This window comes from Onychomys torridus, chromosome 21 (genome assembly GCF_903995425.1).
Source record: "Onychomys torridus chromosome 21, mOncTor1.1, whole genome shotgun sequence".
Classification (NCBI taxonomy): Eukaryota; Metazoa; Chordata; class Mammalia; order Rodentia; family Cricetidae; genus Onychomys; species Onychomys torridus.
The window spans coordinates 11,120,432-11,140,733 of NC_050463.1; positions in this window are offsets into that span (position 1 = coordinate 11,120,432).

A 20,302-nucleotide genomic window follows, 5' to 3' on the forward strand; every position below is an offset into this window, starting at 1 on the left:
ATTTTATATCCTAAATAATTAATAGAATCTCCTCTTTGTATCTTTTCAGGAGCAATTTGTAATCCCCAGCAAGTCAATATTTTCTTTACTTCTTCAAACATTCTTTCTAAAGTATCTGCATTTGAGTCAGCTAGTAAAATATCATCCATATAATGATAAATTATAGATTTAGGAAATTTTTACGTATCACTTCCAAGGGCTGTTGTACAAAATATTGGCACAGGGTTGGACTATTCAACATTCCCTGTGGGAGGACTCTCCATTGAAATCTTCTAACCGGTTGAGAATTATTTTAAGTAGGCACCGTGAAAGCAAATCTTTCTCTGTCTTTTTCTTGTAAGGGTATTGAAAAGAAACAGTCTTTTAAATCGATAACTATGAGAGGCCATCCTTTAGGTAACAGAGTAGGCAAAGGAATTCCAGATTGTAGAGAGCCCATTGGCTGAATTACTTTGTTAATTGCTCTAAGGTCTGTTACCATTCTCCATTTACCAGATTTCTTTTTAATAACAAATACAGGAGAATTCCATGGGCTAGTAGATTCTTCAATATGCTGAGCATTTAACTGTTCTTCTACCAGCTCTTCTAAAGCCTGGAGTTTCTCTGTTGTTACAGGCCATTGATGAACCCATACATGCTTGTCTGTTAACCATTTTAAAGGTAGAGCTGTTGGTGCCTTTGGAAGATCATCAGTTTTTGTGCCCTGTTCTTGATAATATGGATGGCTGGTGACCACTCATTAGAATAGTACCTTCTAATATTTCTCTCAGAAATATGTGCTAGTTTATGATTTATTTCTGAGGTTGGAGGGATGTTAATCTGAGTGTTCCATTGTTGTAACAGGTCTCAACTCCACAGGTTCATAGCTATGTTAGCCACATATGGTTTTTATCTGCCTCTCTGTCTTTCTGGGCCTATACATTCGAGCCATCATGCACTCTGTTTCACTTGAAATAATGTTCCAATTCCTAACAGTTGAACATTTACCACCTGAAGAGGCCAAGTTGGATGCCAAAATTCTGGTGCAATTATGGTAACATCAGCACCTGTGTCTACCAAGCCAGACAACAAAACACCATTTATTTTTATTGTTAATTTTGGTCTTTGTTCATTTATAGAAGTTTGCCAAAAATTTTTCTTTATGGTTTCTCCTGAATTTTCTGTTCTCTCTGTCTCAGTTGTTCCATTACTCTGAGTAGCCTGGTTTATTCCAATAGGCATTTGGTTATTTAACTGCTCTGAGTAGAGGTCTCCTCTATGATTGCAGGAAAGGTCTGAACTGGATTCACTGTAGGGGCCTGCCTGAGGCCCTCTGGTAGTTCCCCGAAGACTGAAGCAAAGTATTACCTTGTCTGTCCCTTGTTGACAGACAAGTAATTCATTGGTCCAGTGTCTTCCCTTACCACACCTTCTACATACTCCAGAAGAAGGGGCATTCTGTTGCCATTGTTCCTTGAAAAAACATTGTTTCTAGAAGTGCCCTGTTTACAGTCCCTTTTCAAATGTCCTTGCTTTCCACATCCAAAACATCTGACATTTCTCAAACCTCTTGAAATTGCTTCTACCCACAGATTATCATGATCATGAGCCTCAACATTAACCATGTCTCTAATCCAATCTTCCAAGGGTGCAGAGCTTGCCTTTAACGGCCTGATTATTCGCTTGCATGGTTCATTTGTGTTCTCAAAAGCCAAAGATTCAAATATTATCTGCCTAGCTTCTGAATTTGGGACCATTCTCTTTACTGCTGAAGTCAGTCTTTGTAAGAAATCTGTGAAAGATTCTTTTGGGCCCTGTAAAACCTTTGTAAATGACTCAGTTTTCTTTCCTGATTCCTCAACTCTGTCCCATGCATTCAAGGCTGCCATTCAACATAGAATTATAGTTTGGATATCATATAAACATGTGTTTGTACTGCAGCATATTGGCCTTCTCCAACAAACTGATCCTGGAAGATTTGTATACCTCTATCCCTACTTTGTTTTGCTATGTTTTTAGCTTCCTCTTTGAACCACATTTGCCACTGGAGCTGCTGTTCAGGTTCTAGAACCGCCTATGCCAGCTTCCGCCAGTCCTGTGGTATAATCCTATTATAAGTTGACCAGGAATTTAACATTTGCTTTACATATGGAGAATGCATGCCATAAGATACTATTGCTTCCTTAAACTTTCATAAGTCTAACCTTTCAACTGGAGTCCAAATATTTTGTGTATTCACTTGACCAGGTTGCTGTTGTATGGTTACTGGATAAATTAAGGGTGATTGTGTGAAAACAGGCTTTCTTTCTGTAACCTTATAATCCAATCCTGAAACAACTTCACAGTTAATTTCTTCTATCTGAATCTGAATTTCTCTATAATTCATTGTAACAGGTTTTTCTGAAATTTTTACCCTGGCACTTAAATTGACTACCTTTTTAAATAGTAAAATAAGGATAAGAAGATTAATAATGTACATAATTCGATCAACGTTAATCTTTTCATATAGTTGTTCCATTATCAGACTGCGTAAAATTTCAAACAAAGCCCAATTTTCTTCCAATGTACACATAAAACCCATTTTTTTTAATGTGGAAAAAATCTCTTTTAAATAGTTTCCTTTAAAATATCTGATATAAATGACTTACCAATTCTGCGTAGAACAGTAGAAATCTGAGGGAATTTCAAAACAGCTACCTAGTGTCTGAGGTGGGAATCCAGATAGAGAGAGAGAGAGAGCAAGAAAGCAAAAAAGCATAGCCAAGTTCTGGCTAAAAGCTTGAATCCAACCACTTCAATGTTCCCGTCTGAGCCGAGTCGAGCCTGGGCTCTGGCTTCCTTAAGCTCCGACTGACCATGTGCGCTGGCGTTTCAGCCAAAAGCAGCCTATCTGCAGTTGCATGTAGCTCCTGCAATTAGCGGTAGCTCCTGAAGGCCTGAGTTATTCATAGCACCGGCTTTTTAAGCAAGTAACTCCTGCCACGGCGGTAACCGCTTGTAGCTAAGGCAGGTTGGGCCTGAGTCCTAAGCTGAGCTAGGCCTGGGTTAGGCCGGAGCTCTGGAGCTAGGGAGCCAGGCCAGCCCAGGCGGGAAGCCAGACCCACTGCCAAGGCAAGAGCTTTTTTCTAGTGAATTCTTGCCACGTTGGGCACCAATTGTAGATGTAACCAGCTTGTTAAATAAGAAACACAGAACCAATTGCAGAGTTAAAAACCACAAGGTCAGAGCAAGAGCGGGAAACCTTACCCTTCACTGCTTCTGCTGTTCTTCCTCTCCGCAAGAGACCTACTTCTGTGTGTCCTATCTTTTTTATAGATTTTCTGTTCTGTTTTCTCATTGGTTGTAAACCCAGCCACATGACCTCCTTGTCACTGCCTGTTTGTACAGACCTCCAGGTCTTCTATGGTTGGTATCGAGATTAAAGGCTTGTGTCTGCCATGCTGCCTGTGTCCTTGAACACACAGAGATCTACCCAGCTCTGCCTCCCAAGTGCTGGGATTAAAGGCATGCACCACTACCACCCAGCTTCTGATCTGGCTTGCTCTGACCTCAAGGCAACTTTATTAATATACAAATAAAATCACATTTCAATACAAATAAAATATCACTATACATGTTTGTTCTCATTTGGTTTTCTATTTTTAAAGGAGAGTTAAAATATTCTTTTAGTTCACTAAATCTTAGTTTCCCAGCTGCAAAATGCTTGCATTTCTTTCTCTTTGTCTACATCAGTCATTTTATTGTTTTAATCGTCTATAAATCACATTTATTTAATTCTTTGGTAAATTTCATTTGAGCTGCAAGTTTACTATTAAATTAACACATGACTGAAAGTGATCAATAAATAGATAAGGGGTCCAATTTTGATTACATACTTACCTAAATGAAACTTTACTTGATTCTCTTTTCATGTGCTTTCCTCACTAGGTTCACTATCTTAAGTCTGCTCAACAAAAAGGAAATTATATCTGGAACGGGAGATCTCAACAACTACCTGGGGCTCCTGGATTCATGAATGTTGGAGGAGAACCTACAGCCACCACTTTACTAAACTAGCATAATCACTAACTACATTCTAAACATGTATCCTTAACACAAATGATAGAAATCAATTCAGAAAGAAAAAAAAAACTCAGCGTTGGGTGATGGTGGTAGTGGTGGTGGTGGTGGTGGTGGTGGTAGTGGTGGTGGTGGTGGAGCATGCCTTTAATCCCAGCACTTGGGAGGTAGAGCCAAGCAGATCTCTGTGAGTTCAAGGCCAGCCTGGGATACCAAGCTTTCTGTACATTATTAACATGGGTATATGTAACATAAACAGAGGAGAGAGAGAAACATAAATGTTATTTATCCATGGCACTTTTAATTGGAAATCATAGTAAATGGTTAGATAAACAATGTCTCAATGAATAAAGTGGAGTGTTTAATATCATTACTTAAGTCAAAATAATAAGTAACCAATCCATGAATGTAGCTAAAATGGATATCTGACCATTAAAATATGCATACAATTCCTCTTTAGTAAGCATAGGCATTTCTCAAACAAAAATAGATCATTATACATAAATGATTTCTCTGTATACAGACATGTTATCTTCTCCTTGTTCCATATGTTGTTACCGCAACAATTGACTTCTTATGGGTTGACTCAGCTACTTGGCAACCAAAGAGAAAGAAATGTTTTCTATAATCTGCTGCAAGGGGCAGTATCATTAGGTTTTATAGTAATAAAAGATGATGCTTAAAATTAGTGTATTTTCCTTTATTATTGAAAATAATCAATAATTATCTACTATATTCAGGGCAGTTGTCATATTTGACTTTGGGTGATGGTTTGTATATGTGAAATGTTTTAAGGATGCTCAGGGTTTCTTTGTGGAAACAAAGTTGGGATAACCTTTAACACTTACCTAATTATTTTATGACCAACTTAGAAATGATAAAAGACATAAAGAATATGAAATATAGGAACAGACAAATATTGTAAAACCACATTACATGATTCTGTTATTTTGTGTCTTTCTGTTTTGTGTTACATATTTTTCTACTATATGGAGATAATTTTAAGTGGGAACACAGCTATACAATTATGTGATGAATTTAGAAGAGACTAAAGAATACCTGTTTCTGACTGAGTGTTGAGCACCTGATATTGGCGTTCTTCAAAATCACAGTAATGATATTGTAAAACTGACTAGTAAAAGGCTTTAAAACTTTTAATTATCAATTGTATTAAGATAGAAATTTTGCTGAAGAAAATCATAAATAATTTGATTTATTTATTATATTAGACAGAAAGAAACAAGATCACCAAAATAAATAAATATTTAAGTAATAATATGAGATATTCTTCTGTATTAATTAATGTCAGTCTTTCGTTTTCCAATTTCTGAGTTGTAGATGTTTGGTTTTTCAAGTGATTTCTACTCAACAGGAACTCAGCTGTAATAAACTGCTCAGTTTTGTACAGGGAGAAAGAGTAGGACCAAGGTCAGTCCCTATATAAGAAGAACATGAAAAAGTCATCTTTTTGGTTGCAAAATTTTCTGTTTCACAATTGTATTTCCTGCTTTATCTGGAATTTATGCTGCTTATGATGTGAATATTGGTCAAAGAAAGAATACAGTTGGATAAAGAAAATAACAGACATAGATGATAAATAACTAAGATTCATACAAGAACATCATCTATATGGAATGCATATGTATGCTTAATCTGTTAATATTAATGCAATATTGTCTTAGTAACAATTATTGGGATTTAACTACCAAACCATCTTATTTTTTAATATAAATATATAGGAATAGAAATTGAACTCCTAGAAAATCTGAAATGTGATCAATCTTTCCCCTCAGATTACTAGTTATTCAACCTATTTGAATAATTTGTTTTTAGTTTCAAATTTTCTTTTGCTTATGAGAATCTCATATAATATATAATGATCTTATTCACATTGGATGCTATTATGATGTGATACATTATTTTGAAATATAAAACTTATAAATAGCAGAACCAAAACAGAGAGTAGTGAAGTGTCTGGATCTTTGTCTTTAAGATCATTTCTGGGTATCTGCAGTCACTCCACATTATTTCCTCATATCTAAAAGTTCTTAGCTAACAACAACAAGTAAGAGAAAACATGAGATGTTTGTCTTTATCTGTCTACATCATTCAATAAAGTACTGACACTTTCTTAAACCTGCATAATTTCTAGCTTGATTCTCTTTATCCATAGATAGTGTGGCTCTCACCTCTCATTACAGGTATTTCTTTTTGCAGCAGACAGAGACCATTTCAAAAAGTCACAACTAGTCAAAATTCACAGAACAACTTACTATGGGGTAGTTGTGCACAATTAGTACATTTACAAATACAACCCCTAAACCCAAGGCTCAAGGAACATCATGAAACAGGAGGTGGAAAGACAGTGAGGATATTTCTTATAGGATGGTGACTTCTAAAAAATAGAAGAGGCGTGAAGTAGAGGGGACTAGAGAGGAAGAGGTTAATATAAGAGGAGTTGTGGAGAGAAGCAAAAAGTAAATAAGATCAAAATATATTATATGAGTTTCTGATAGAATTTATAAAAAAATGACATTAAACAAACTAAATCCAAATTATCCAAATAAGGTGAATAACTAGTAATCTGAAGGGGAAGATGTGAATTTCTCTAATGGTCTCCAGTTGCTGTAAAAAAGGCTTCTTTTATGAGAGGGTGGTAGCTATACTTATCTGTGGTTATAAGGATAAGATTTAGAGTATAGAAAGGAATTATGCCTGTCTAGCTAAGTGGCAGGTGTACATTCATTTTGAAGCACCAAGACCTCACTATCTGTGAAAAGCTTGGCTAGGTTTCCACTAAAGGGGATCATTTTCCTTTTGTTGAGTAGGTCTTATGTTCAGTTGGATGTAAGTCCAGTAAGATACCGCCAACGTGTGAGTGCCACTTCTAGCACTTTCTCAGACATCTTGCTATGGTGGTCATTGTCCTGATTCATAAGTATTGTAGCAGTGTAAGACTGCCTAATTATTTCTCTTCCTTGGCAGCAGCCATAGTATTTTCTGGTACCATGGAAGCTGGACAGTAGAAAGAAGGCTCTCACGTCAGTTCCACCTTGAATTGTGTTCTGAGTGTATCCAAATGTGGTCAAAGTATGCAGTGTCTTCTGCAATAAGGTCTCACATCAACCCCTGAGAGTCAATGAAGGCTACATCAATAATCTATATCATTTTGAGAGTCATTTGGACTACCCTGGTCAAGCATTTGAAAAGAGATTTCTCATGCCTGGTGCTGTAAGTCTATGGATTTTGTGGAGAGCATTGCCAGCCTGAGTCTCATATTTTCTTTAATGTATACATTCCTTTAATATACACATGCATACATATATACATGCATGTGTCTGTATACACATAAACACATGTATTGGGTATAATTTTAGGTATAATTTAGATATAAATAGATAGATAGATATACAGCAAACTTATAAAACTTATAAAGAAACTTCTGACATTTAGTTCCAGATCAGAACAATTTCTCAAATCCAGTTGTATTAAAGAACAAAGTTTCAGTTCTTTAAAAGGTTCATAGATGTTTCTGATTCTCCATCTCCTCATTATAGCCACTTACCTAAAACGAATACACTATGTTTGTTGGTCTCCATATTTTATATACCATGGTGATAGATTCATGCCAATATGTATGTTTATGTGAACACGTGTACTTTTTACTTTAAAGAAACTAAGTGAAAAGAGCAAGAGCTTTAGAATGAACTTATTCTGATCCAATAATAAATAAATAATCCTATCACCCTTTGTAAAATAATGAAATTACTTCTATAGAATATTATGATGCTAAATGTATGAGCATGCATTGGAATGCAGAAATAGAGCATGATTTAGTAGGAAGGTAAGTTTCTTCTTTTTCTTCTAACTTCCAGATATGTTACATTTCTGTGAATGGCTTTTTCTCAGCTTACTGTACTAGTTATCTTTGCTATATTGTAAATATCCTAAATTCTTTAAGTAACAAGCATTTCAACAGTTCCTCATGAAATAGAGCTGCCCTCCGTTCTTAAAATGATCAGGTTAAGCTATTCTATGACACATTTTGTCTAAGGCTGCTGCCATATATTTTTAAATTGTTTTATGTTCATCTTAACATAGTGAACTATAACTTCACTTGATGTGAACCTATCCTTGTAAGAAGTAGCCTAGTCTCAGTCAATCACAGGTGGCCAAGTTTTCAACTCATGTTCAGATGAGTCAGGAATAGATTGTAGCAAAATGTCTCTCCCTCACTTGCCTTTTCCATAGGGAACTTCCTTTTATCTGAATTTATATATAAATTGTGTATCAATTCAATTTTATCCTGGGTTGCTGCCTGACTATAGAGTAGCAAATCAAGAAAAATGAGATCTACAGATGTAGTTAGAGTTTTCCTGCCTGGCCCAGTCAGGACAAATCTCTCTCACCCGCCAGTCCCACAGTCACTCAGACCCAACCAAGAAAGCACACAGAAACTTACATTGTTTACAAACTGTATGGCCGTGGCAGGCTTCTTGTTATCTACTTTTTCTATCTTAAATTAACCCATTTCTGTTAGTCTATACTTTGTCATATATCTTGTGGCTTACCAGTGTCTTTACATGTTGCTTCTCATGGCGGCAGCTGGCGGTGTCTCTCCCCAGTCTTCTACTTCCCACAATTCTCTTCTCTCTTGTCTTGCCTATACTTCCTGCCTGGCCACTGGCCAATCAGAACTTCATTTATACAGAGCGATATCCACAGCATACAGAAATAAATTTGTTGAGGTTTTTGTATTTTAACTGGCCTGATTCTGTGATTAGTGATATCAGTTAAGAGTGTCAATGTTTAAGATTACATCAATATGTGGATGGTGGCAAGGACCAAGCATGTGCTTTTCAAATTTGACTCAATTTGTTAGTATTCCACTGGTGAAAGTTATATAGAAGAACTGCAGATCAAAGTGGAGAAGAATTGTAAAGCTCAAGGGAGGGAGCATAATTAATCAGTGCATAAATAATCAGAAAGTACAACATTTCTATCGAGGTTGGACCAGAGAAGCAAAATTCCTCCTACAAGTCATCAATTAATACAAAAGTGTCACTTTAGTAGTTACGCAGGACACACTTGTGGGGCCTATTTTTTGTCTGTATTCTGAATCCATGTTTATTTTGCTTTCTAAATCATTTTAAAATAGAATGGAAAAATCAATATCTAAAATTTATAAGAGCAAATTGCCTCTCAATCTACCTTTGGAGTGGCAGGTTGCCTGAAAGGGAAATCTGTCCTTACCACAATTCCATCATACTCTTTTTTTGTTTGTTTGTTTGTTTTTCAAGACAGTGTTTCTCTGTGCAGCTTTGCGCCTTTCCTGGAACTCACTTGGTAGCCCAGGCTGGCCTTGAACTCAAGGAGATCCACCTGGCTCTGCCTCCTGAGTGCTGGGATTAAAGATGTATGCCACCACCACCCGGCCCCATCATACTCTTAAAAGAAGTTATAAGCCAACATTAGATAGCATCTACTGGTTAAATCATTACCTGGGTCTATTCCTGAATTGCTGCAGTGCCCAGTACTGTAGAAAAAGCTATGACTATTATTTACTTCATTTTTATCAGTCTTATAATTTTCTTTAGAGCCATAACTAATATAAAACTAATAAGGAGGTAAATATCTAGAATGTGAATTTTCTTCTGGTTCTCTCTCATTGTTTTACTCACTAATCACTTTGGGGATGAGTTATTCTTTTTAAAAATCCATATGCTATACCCATTTCCTAAAATGTTTAAGTGGCTAACTCATTCAGTATGGCAGAAATTATTTTAAAATCTAGTTCCCTAGTTACATGAATGTTTGACTTTTTATCTGAATTTTTTGTTTCATAATTCTTGCTAAGATTAGCACTTTGATTTCTACCTTTCTTCCAGATTAGAATATATTATTTGCAGAAAATATTTTAAACACTGATTGAAATTAAGAATGAAATCTCTAAAAGAATGATTTTAATTCTAAGTAGCCAACTTTACATATAAACCAACAAAGTAAATAAAGGATTTGTTATCATTCAAGAGAAGAAATTACTCCAAGTATAGGTAACTTCTTTAATCAAGGGCAAGATTTAGTGAAGCTATTTAAATTAAGTGTAAATTCCTACAATTCAACTTGTCAAATTAATTGTCAATAGAGAAATCATAGGCTTTCTGTCCTCAAAGCCATCAATGATGTAATAATAATTGCTGCTGGTCATTATAAGAAATATTTTATCATAGGAAAAGTCATCACTAGACAGAACAAAAAGGATTCTTTGTACACACGCACATGCATTTCTATCTAACTATGCGTCAGTTATTTCTTTTTTTAAATGAAAATTAAAGTTTAAACAAATTGTATTAAAGATGAGAAAAATTTAGTTTTAGTTTTCATAGGAAAAACAAAGTCAATATGACACAACTAAGTAATAACAAGAAAAGAACGGAGACAGAATTGTTAATAATGGCAGAATTTATTAAGAGATAACTTTAAAAGCAATGCATTACTTTAAAAATGCTTAGGTTTGTCCTGCACATGAATACTTTTTCTTGTCATGATTCCCTAACAGTATAGCATAATAACTATTTATACAGCATCTGTATCACATTAAATATTATAAGTAATCTAAAACTCATTGAACATGAGAATGTACTTAGTGCATAAGTAGCACTGTACCACATTTATTTTATATAAGTGATTCTGTCATCCATGACTTTTAGCATTCACAGAGTATTCTGTATCCATTCTGTGGCTAAGTATCTCTATCATATAAAATATAATACATATTTTATATACACATAAACACAGATAATAAAACCTCATTATCCAATGAAATCAAACAGAATGTCAGGGATAGTTGGATTATTCAGGGAAGAAATCAAAGATATAGGATCCAAGATTGATTCAACAATGTGTCTACTCCCTCAGCTAGATGGTCCAAAAGGTAGGGGTGGGCTAGGGGTATCAGACCTCTCTCTTCATGGAAGCCCTGCAGGATCTTTTTTGTTGTTGTTGTTGTTGTTTTGTTTTTTTTCTGGAACTTTATAGCTCACTTGCGTTTAGGACCACGTATATCTTTTGGTGATTTCTATTTGCTCATTTTCTAGTCTTTATCTCCTAGTTGAGTTTATTATGTAGCAGCTTCTCTCCCAGAAGCCAAAACATGAGCTGCAATTTCTTTCATGTCCCAAATCAGAAATACTCAAATGCCATTTCTTTCATATTCTTTTGGAGAAAGCAAGTCCTATCCAGATAGATTGAAATAGAGGAAAAATACAGTCACAATGACTGAGTCACTTGCAGAGAGAAGAGCAGAATCATGTCTTAGAAAACTAAACAAAAACAAAACCCTGCAAACCAGGAACACTGGCTCAGCCTTTATGATGGTGTCATTTAAATCAAGCTCTCTGAGTTCTGTGAGCCTACTTATTCATGTAAAAACATAGAAATAAGAGCACACCTCTTAGAGAATTTAATCATATGGGTTGCTTGAGACAAGCAATGCACATTACATGTGTCTAAACACATTGACACCCAAGCCATGCTAGGTATCTTTATGCCTTAGTGGGTAGGATTTAACTGTGAATTAGCTTCACAGAATTTAAGTTATAATAGAGAGGTGTCATGAATATACACAGTAGATAACAGAATGTCTGCAAAAAAACCATGGTCTATAACAGAAAAAAAAAATGAATGAAGGTAAAAATCATTATGAAAAGTTGATTTTAGATTGCTTTTGGATTTGTGTGAAAAGAAGTAGTGTATTCATCATCATTAGAAAGTGAATATATACAGGACTATGGACAAATTTTCCTTCAAGCTGAGATGCTCACATGCCCACCTTGAGAATTTTTAGATAAAGCTTTGACTTATTTGATTTTGAAGTAATGTCCCATTTTCCGAAAAACAGGAAACATCTGGGGAACTAACAAATACAGATTCATGGTCTTCAATCCAGATCTGTCTTCATCTCCTTGTCTATTTTATGGGTCTGAGAATCTACTATGGTTTGAAATCAGCCTAGCAAAATAGACTTACAGATTATACTATCAGGATTTAATTAAACTTACTCTCTCCAAATAAGTTTCTGTGAGAAGATTTTATTAGAAGCAGAGAAAAGTGTACATACAATAAAGTAGATAGAAAACATCAGAGACAGCTCTCTACTCTGTGCTTGGAAGATTTTGAAGATGGGTGAGACATAAATGAAGAATTTCTGGGTCAGGCATGATGTCATCACATTGTATTAGAGTGTTCCTATCAATATAGGAATCCATAATATATGAAGATAACATACATATATTATAATGTTCCATGTTTTATTCTTGCTTGCATTCTTCACAGTAGAATAGTAACAGAGTAGTAAACACATACAATGTCAAATTAGTTGAAAGAGAAAAGGTGTAGTGTTAGAACCAATTGGAAATGAACTACATAGAGTGCCTTGGAGTAAAGGAGTAATCATACTATAACCTACCATACTATAGAAATACTTGTACAAACATTTATAACATCAGTCATTCATATAAATTCTCTGAACAAGATCATATACACATACATTTAGAAATATTCTAATCTTTTGACATTAACTGAATATCACTAAAACCTTTACATCTTATTCTTTGGTACTAAATAGATTAAGAATTATGATCTTAGCTACCAATCTAAGAATCATATCAAATCTTCATTTTGAGAAAGTTTTTACTAATTCTATCAAATCAGGCAAGTGCACAACATGCTAAATAATTCTAAATGAACTGAACATTCCTGTTGTAACCCTTCATTGAACAATCACAAATAAAAATATTGTGCTTGAAAGAATTGGATTGTGGTAGTTATAACATCAAATAACAATATTTATTCAGCATACTTTTAAAGTGAAATATTAAAATGGGAAATCTGGCATGCTCCTCTTGGATTTTTCTCACTGAATTATCATTATGGACTTTTAACAAATTATGTAAGTTGGTAAAATATACAGTGGGAATAGTATTTGAATCAAAATTAAGGAAAATGTTCAATATACTTACTAATCCTTCAAGGAAGATCTGGAGGACTTCTCTTTTATGAAGCCTGAGTATTTCTTCATCTTTGTTGCTTTGTTACTATGTGCTCTGTGTTACTGATTTTCTGAGCAAAACAATATAACCTACCTATAATAGATAGACACATACTGAAAGATAATGATTAAAAATATGAAATGTTTTTAGTTCTCTAAAGTTGATAAATCTCCTTACAATCGCCACTTCCTGCTTTAAAAACATCTTATGTCACCGGGTGGTAGTGGCGCACACCTTTAATCCCAGCATTTGGGAGGCAGAGCCAGGTGGATCTCTGTGAGTTCGAGGCCAGCCTGGGCTGCCAAGTGAGTTCCAGGAAAAGGCGCAAAGCTACACAGACAAACCCTGTCTCAAAAAAACAACAACAAAAAAAACAAAAACAAAATAAATAAATAAAACAAAACAAAACAAAAAACATCTTATGTCTTCCATGCATTCATTGTGGTGGAGATGTAGCTGTGTGAGTCATTTTAGCTAAGGTTATTTGGAATTTTAGTTTCTGTTGAATAAGTTACTGAGTAAGAGTATCTGTATGAATATAGGGAAACTGTGCAATTATGTCTATGTTGTTCATCTTTCATAATTAATAGATGCTAAATTGTCAACAGAGTGTGATCGTGTGGTGAGAGATTAGGAAACTGTTACTTGAAAAACTGTTACTGGAGAGAATAGGGCTGTTTTCCTTCTACAAATAAGATACTTGGGTGAATTCACAGTAATGAGAAAATATCACATAGGAAAAGAATAGTCTTTGCTCTCCAATAGGTAAGAAGCAGTTGTCATAAATTCTGGTAAGACAGAATCTACATGGTATAAAGAAATGCTTTTTCACAATTATAATGTGAATATGCAAGCACTACTGGATAATTTTTTTTTTTTTTTTTTTTTTTTTGTAAAACTGAAGCATTTTCTCCTGGAGGGAGGAAATATATTCATATGACTCAGGAAGTAAATGAAACTTAGTAGTCTTAGGAGGCCAAGAAAGTTATAAGATACATGAAGACTCCACTTAAGAGTAGAAAAGCAAGAAACAATTGCTGGGGAGAAAACTCATGTGGAAGTGCCCACAGTTTGGTTCTGGGGATGCAGATTTTATAAGTCATCGACCACACTTGGATGGGCTTTTTGGTAATATAGCTGCCTTTGAGTTGTCCATAATCTTGTAAATACTTGCCCCAATAAATTTAGTAATAGCCTGCTTACTGGTCCACAGGGATTGTTGATGTATTCTCACCTTTTCTTCTTCTTCTTCTCCTTCTTCTCCTTCTCCTCCTCCTCCTCCTCCTCCTCTTTTTCCTCCTCTTTCTTTGGTTTTTCGAGACAGGGTTTCTCCATGGAGTTTTGGTTCCTGTCCTGGAACTCGCTCTGTAGACCAGGCTGGCCTCGAACTCACAGAGTTTCACCTAGCTCTGCCTTCCGAGTGCTGGGATTAAAGGCGTGTGCCACCACTGCATGGTGATGTATTCTCACCTTGATGAAAGGGGATAACTCTCTGAGGTTACTTCTATTAGCATATTAATCCCATTCATGAGAGCAGATTTCTATTGTTCTAATAATTACAGAAAGAATACATCTCCTAATACAATAATGATTCCTTAGGATTTAAAACATTTGAGGATTGTATAGAACTAATAGATTAAGGAGACATTAGATAGGGTAACCACTAAATTTATATTTTCATAAATGTGTGCGTGTGTGTGTGTGTGTGTGTGTGTGTGTGTGTGTGTGTGTGTGTTCATATACCTGAAGAAATTTCTTGGTTTTGAAGAAACAAGTCTTTTCCCAACAGCAAAGAACTTATCCCTCAATTGCAATTGGTAAGTGTTATTTAATGTATGCTACTTTGTTAAATTATCATCATGTGGCATGTTCTCTTCTGAAGATGTAAATATGCTATCTGTATTTTGGTCAACTTCAAAAAACTGAGATTGGGAGAAAGAAATCTTTTTATGTGTCATGTCATTATGCCAATCACGAAGTTACTTCACAATCAAGGAAAGTTCATATTCTGAGTACTTTGGAGACAACTGTTTTCATAGTCCATCTGGCTGACTCCTGTATCTTTTCACATCTTTAGTTTATGCTCTCTCTGGTAGCCCTTAGTAGCCTCCATTAGACAGTTACTGTCCCTGCATCAGCTTCTCTCTGCACATTGGTTTGCTTTGTTTTGGGAGATGGCCTCCATTATTTTACATTATCTGCCTCAAATTCACATTCATCCAGGAAAAAGATTTGATTGACCAAGCCCCATTCCATTTACTCATCACACCAAAGCTTTCCACAGCAGAGCACCTCATAGAGAACCATCCAATATGTGGTACTAAGAGAAAGCTTTTGAGCAAAATGCCAACCCAGACCATTCATCCATGACTATGGCAGATGTGTCCCATAGCAACTGAAACTCAGGAAATTGCAAGCACATTGAGACAGGGTTGCAAGAGCAATCTATATCCCATAACTGTCTTAGTCACAGTTTCTATTGCTTTGAAGAGATACTATGACCACAGAAACTCTTATAAAGGAAAACATTTTATTTGGTGACTTACAGTTTCAGAGGTTTAGTCCATTATCATCATAGTTGGACATGGCAGCATGCAGGCAGATATGGTACTGGAGAAGTTGCTAAGAGTCCTTACATATTGATCTGTAGGCAATAGGAAGTGATCTGACCCACTGGGCATAGCTTAAGCATATATGAGACCTCAAAGCCTGCTTTCATAGTTACACACTTTCTCCAACAAGACCATACCTACTCCAACAAAGTCACACCTCCTTAATAGTGTGATTCTCTAAGAGCTTGGGAGCCAATTACATTCAAACTATCACAATAATCTAGTATATGACTATATGTTTCACCTTTTTATTAAACAATCTGCTCAAATAAGTGGGTTTTAATACTTGGCATCTGACAGGTTATCTCATAGGTATGTTGTATATACATTAAATAGACTTAGAATGAGTGTAAAGCCATTTAAAACACAAGTCCTATAGGATTTGGTCAAATCTACATAACTTCAAAGCATGCTTTCTTGTAAGACACAGGTAGATAAGATTTTCTTATTTTTTACTATATTTCCAGATTCAAATTCAGGTTCAACTTATGTTAACTGAATATTAACTAGAATATAGAATTTCATTTTTGCTTCATATTTCTTTTCTATTCCAGGAAGGGTTTGTTATGGATTTCAAAGTTTCCAAAAACTATGACAATATTACATAAATTTAAAGTGAAGCTTGTAAAGAAAATAGCAATTGATACAGAGTGGAAATGGAGCTGAAATGAAAATGAAAGTAAGATGAAAATGTAGCATTATAAAGATATTTATAGAACATTCTAGTCAAACATTGTCATACTCTCAATCACATGTGATGTGAATTAAATAATTACCAAGATAGGGTGAAACTATTCCCCAAACATAGGACATATTGTCAAAACAAGATCACATAGCAGTAGGTTTAATATGTCCTTAGAGTAGATAGAACACTGGGTTTCATTAGTTTGGTTTTTGATTGTAGTGATAGAACATCACAATGAAAAGCAACTAAGAAAGAGTTTATTTAATCTTACGTGTAGGAAAGTCAGGGCAGGAACTCAGGTAGGACAGGAAACTGGACACAGTAAGTGATGCAGAGGTCATGGAGGAGTGCTGTTTACCGGCTTGCTCTTCATTCCTTGCAGTTTTTTTTTTCCTTATATTACACAGGATTACCAGCCCAGGGTTGGCATTGAGCTGGGTCATCTCACATCAATCTTCAATCAAGAAAATGCAGCTCACACTTACCCACAGGACAATTTAGTAGTCGGATTTTCTCAATTGATATTCCCTCATTCAAAATGACTCTATCTTGTGTCAAGTTAACATAAAAAATAGTCAGCACATCTTTCTTTGGTTTACTTCAGACAATTTTGCATACATTATCTTTACACTGGTACTTTGGATATTTATTTAACAAGTACTTGTTAAACATGTATTTATGGCACGTTTCTAAATTCTGAGAATATAGATTATTCTATAGAGGGCTAATAAGATAGATAAGATACTTGCTCAGAATTAGATTGTGGTTGAATAAAATAAATAATAACAAAGCACACAAAAATGTCCATAAAACCACTTGTAGATTATACTGAGGTCCATGAAGCAAACCATTTTGAAAGGCAAATAATGTGATAGATAATTCCTGGTATGTAGAGGGATCACAATTGACTATAACTGGAAGGAGATGATACATGAGTTAAGAAAAATCAGACATACAAGCAAGTTAAGACTCCTGCAGAAATAAACCAAGTAAGGAATTTAGAAAAGAGTTGTTTAGAAGGAGGCTTGATAAGATGTAACCAAAAATAGTAGAAATAAGTTGTAACATTGTACAACCTGTGTCTCCAGTTTACAGTAACTTATTACCTATTCCATGAAATACTAGAAAGATAAAGCTCAAGGGTTCCATACTCAAAGAAATCACAAAAACAGGGAATGCTGATGCCCTGTTTTGATTAATACACATTGTATAGTTTGTTAAAGAAGCTATGAAAAGCAAAAAGATACAAAGTAAAAACAGATACAAGCATCCACAAGCAAAGAAGACCACCACTCCTGAATAGAACAATTCTTATGTTTTTATATATCATTTAAACACTTTAAACAAGAACATTTAATTAGATGGTAAGTTCCTATTGCTGAAGATACTACACAGTTCTTTTGTAGAGAGATAATACATAATCATTATCAGAAAGATAATTAGTCTGGAATGGACCAAGAAACTCTGTTCCTACTAGCTCTTTTCCAGAGTGCCAGAAGGTACTATGCAGGCTGCTGAGGAATAAAACATCAACAGTCTTACCTTATCAAGCACTGGACTCTTGCATGCTACAATACTGACTTGCTGGCAAAATATGTCCACTAGTACAATCATATCATAACTGTTATACAAGTAACCAATTACTTCCTGAATTGTCTTGAAGCCTGCTTCCAGAAGGGAATTCAAGCTTAGTATTTAAAAATCTGACTTTAAATAAATAATAAACAAACCAACCAAAAAAAGAAAAAAAAAACATAGCTGAAGAACATAGGAAGAACACTGCTGTTGTTGTTATGTTAACTGGCCATGTCTAATTATTTTCTAAATATTTATATCTGTGTCTATAGATCTGTCCTGCTCTGAATCTAGATTAAAGATGCTTCTAATTGCAATGGGCAGTAAATGATACAAAGACTCATAAATAAGTCAAATCCTGAGATTTATATCGTGTTCAGGCTAATGCCAAGGCTATTGATTACCCTCCACATTTTGATGATAAGTTTCTGTTGCTAAAGAAAACACATACGTCATTGAGCAGGGATAAGTAAAGCCCGTGCTTAAGTAAAAACTTTACTCTATTGATGAGTGTTTATGGTCTTGAACAGTACTTTTCATGCTCCCAAAAAATAAATGTAATCATCAATATCTTGAGCTATAAATACTGCAACCTACAACAGTGACTTGTCTGCAAGATATACTGTTACAATAATGGCATAAATGTTCTGGCAGTAACCAACCATTTTCTGATTGGACTTAAGGAGATGGGATCCATACCCAAGACTGCGAAAGTGGACAAGGACGTGAGACTAGATAGGTCATGGACCTAGGGAAGCCTAATACTGAAGGAACATAGCATTAAAATGGCTCCTAATGAGAGATTGATATACCCATAGATCCATGCATCACCTAGCCCTCATCAATGAAGATTCTTTTAGTAGATGAGAACTAATACATAAGCCTACAATGGACAATGTGCAGAGAGTGAGAGAATTTGAATCACCCAGTTCTAAATGAGATGTCTTTATCAACCCTGTCCACTGTTCAGGGATCTATGAGGAAGTAGAGCTGGAAATATTGTAAGAGACAGAGGTGAGGGATGACTTCAAGGAAACAGTTTTTTTCAGACACAGCAGGACTGATGCACAAACACCATCACAGAGACCATGGCAGTACATGTAAGCCCTGCAAAGTTTCAAACTGGATAGGTTCCCATCACTGAGAAGGGTAAGTGGACATGGGTTACCACTCCTAAGCAAGAAGCTATATGCAGTTGGTACCTGCTGGTAAAGAAAAAAAATCTATTTTCTCTAATGGAATTGCATTGGGGAATTTAGCTGCATTTCAGGACAAGCCCAAAAGTAGTTGACAAATATAAAATAAACTCAATGGTATTTTTACAGATATTTATTAATTTATTTATTTATTCATTCATTCATTCATTCATTCATTTATTGTCATGTTGATCTTTTATTTTCTTATTTTGAATTCCACTTTTATGTGTGTGCTTTTGTTTTTCTTTTTTTTTAATTCTTTTTTTTAAAGATTTCTTTTTTACTTATTTATTTATTATGTATATATAGTGTTCTGCCTGCGTATACACCAGTATGCCAGAAGAGGACACCAGGTCTCATTACAGATGGTTGTGAGCCACCATGGGGTTGCTGTGAATTGAACTCAGGACCTCTGGAAGAGCAACCAGTACTCTTAACCTCTGAGCCACCTCTCCAGCTCCGTTTTTCTTTCTTTCTTTCTTTCTTTCTTTCTTTCTTTCTTTCTTTCTCTCTTTCTTTCTTTCTTTCTTTCTTTTTTTAAGAGAAAAAGAATATAAAGTTTGGTGGCTAGGGCGGTAAAGAGTGTGTGGGAGGAATTGGGGAGGAAAAATCTTGATTGATATATATGTATGAATTTTTTAAATAAATCCTTTTTAAAAGCTGAAAGACAGATGCTATTCAACTTGATTTGTACACTATGCAATTTATATGTGATTCCAAAAAATCACATGGTAATCTATGAATATGATTTTTCATGAATTTTGGTATTTGTTAAATTTATGTAAAACAATTAAAATATTTTACAATGTCTTGACATTATTAATTGTAGATGTGCTGTAACTAGATGTGTTTATTTTCTTCATTTAATACATATCAGTAATTCATTCTTCTCAGTCCAATATCAGAGTTTTTCTCCTAATTGTCTCTTAAATTTCCCGTAAAATCTTCCCACTAAACACTGAAGTTACAGGTTTGATGGAGGATGTAGCTAAGAGTACATTCCGAGTTAATGCTGCTCATGGTGGGCCTAGGTACAATGATGTGTCCCCAGGCTGTGGCTGGTTCCTGGGATGTGGGCTGGAGCTACAGCATGATGGATTCCTGCTGAGTTACACAGAGGTTTCTGCAAGCTGCACAACAGGGTAC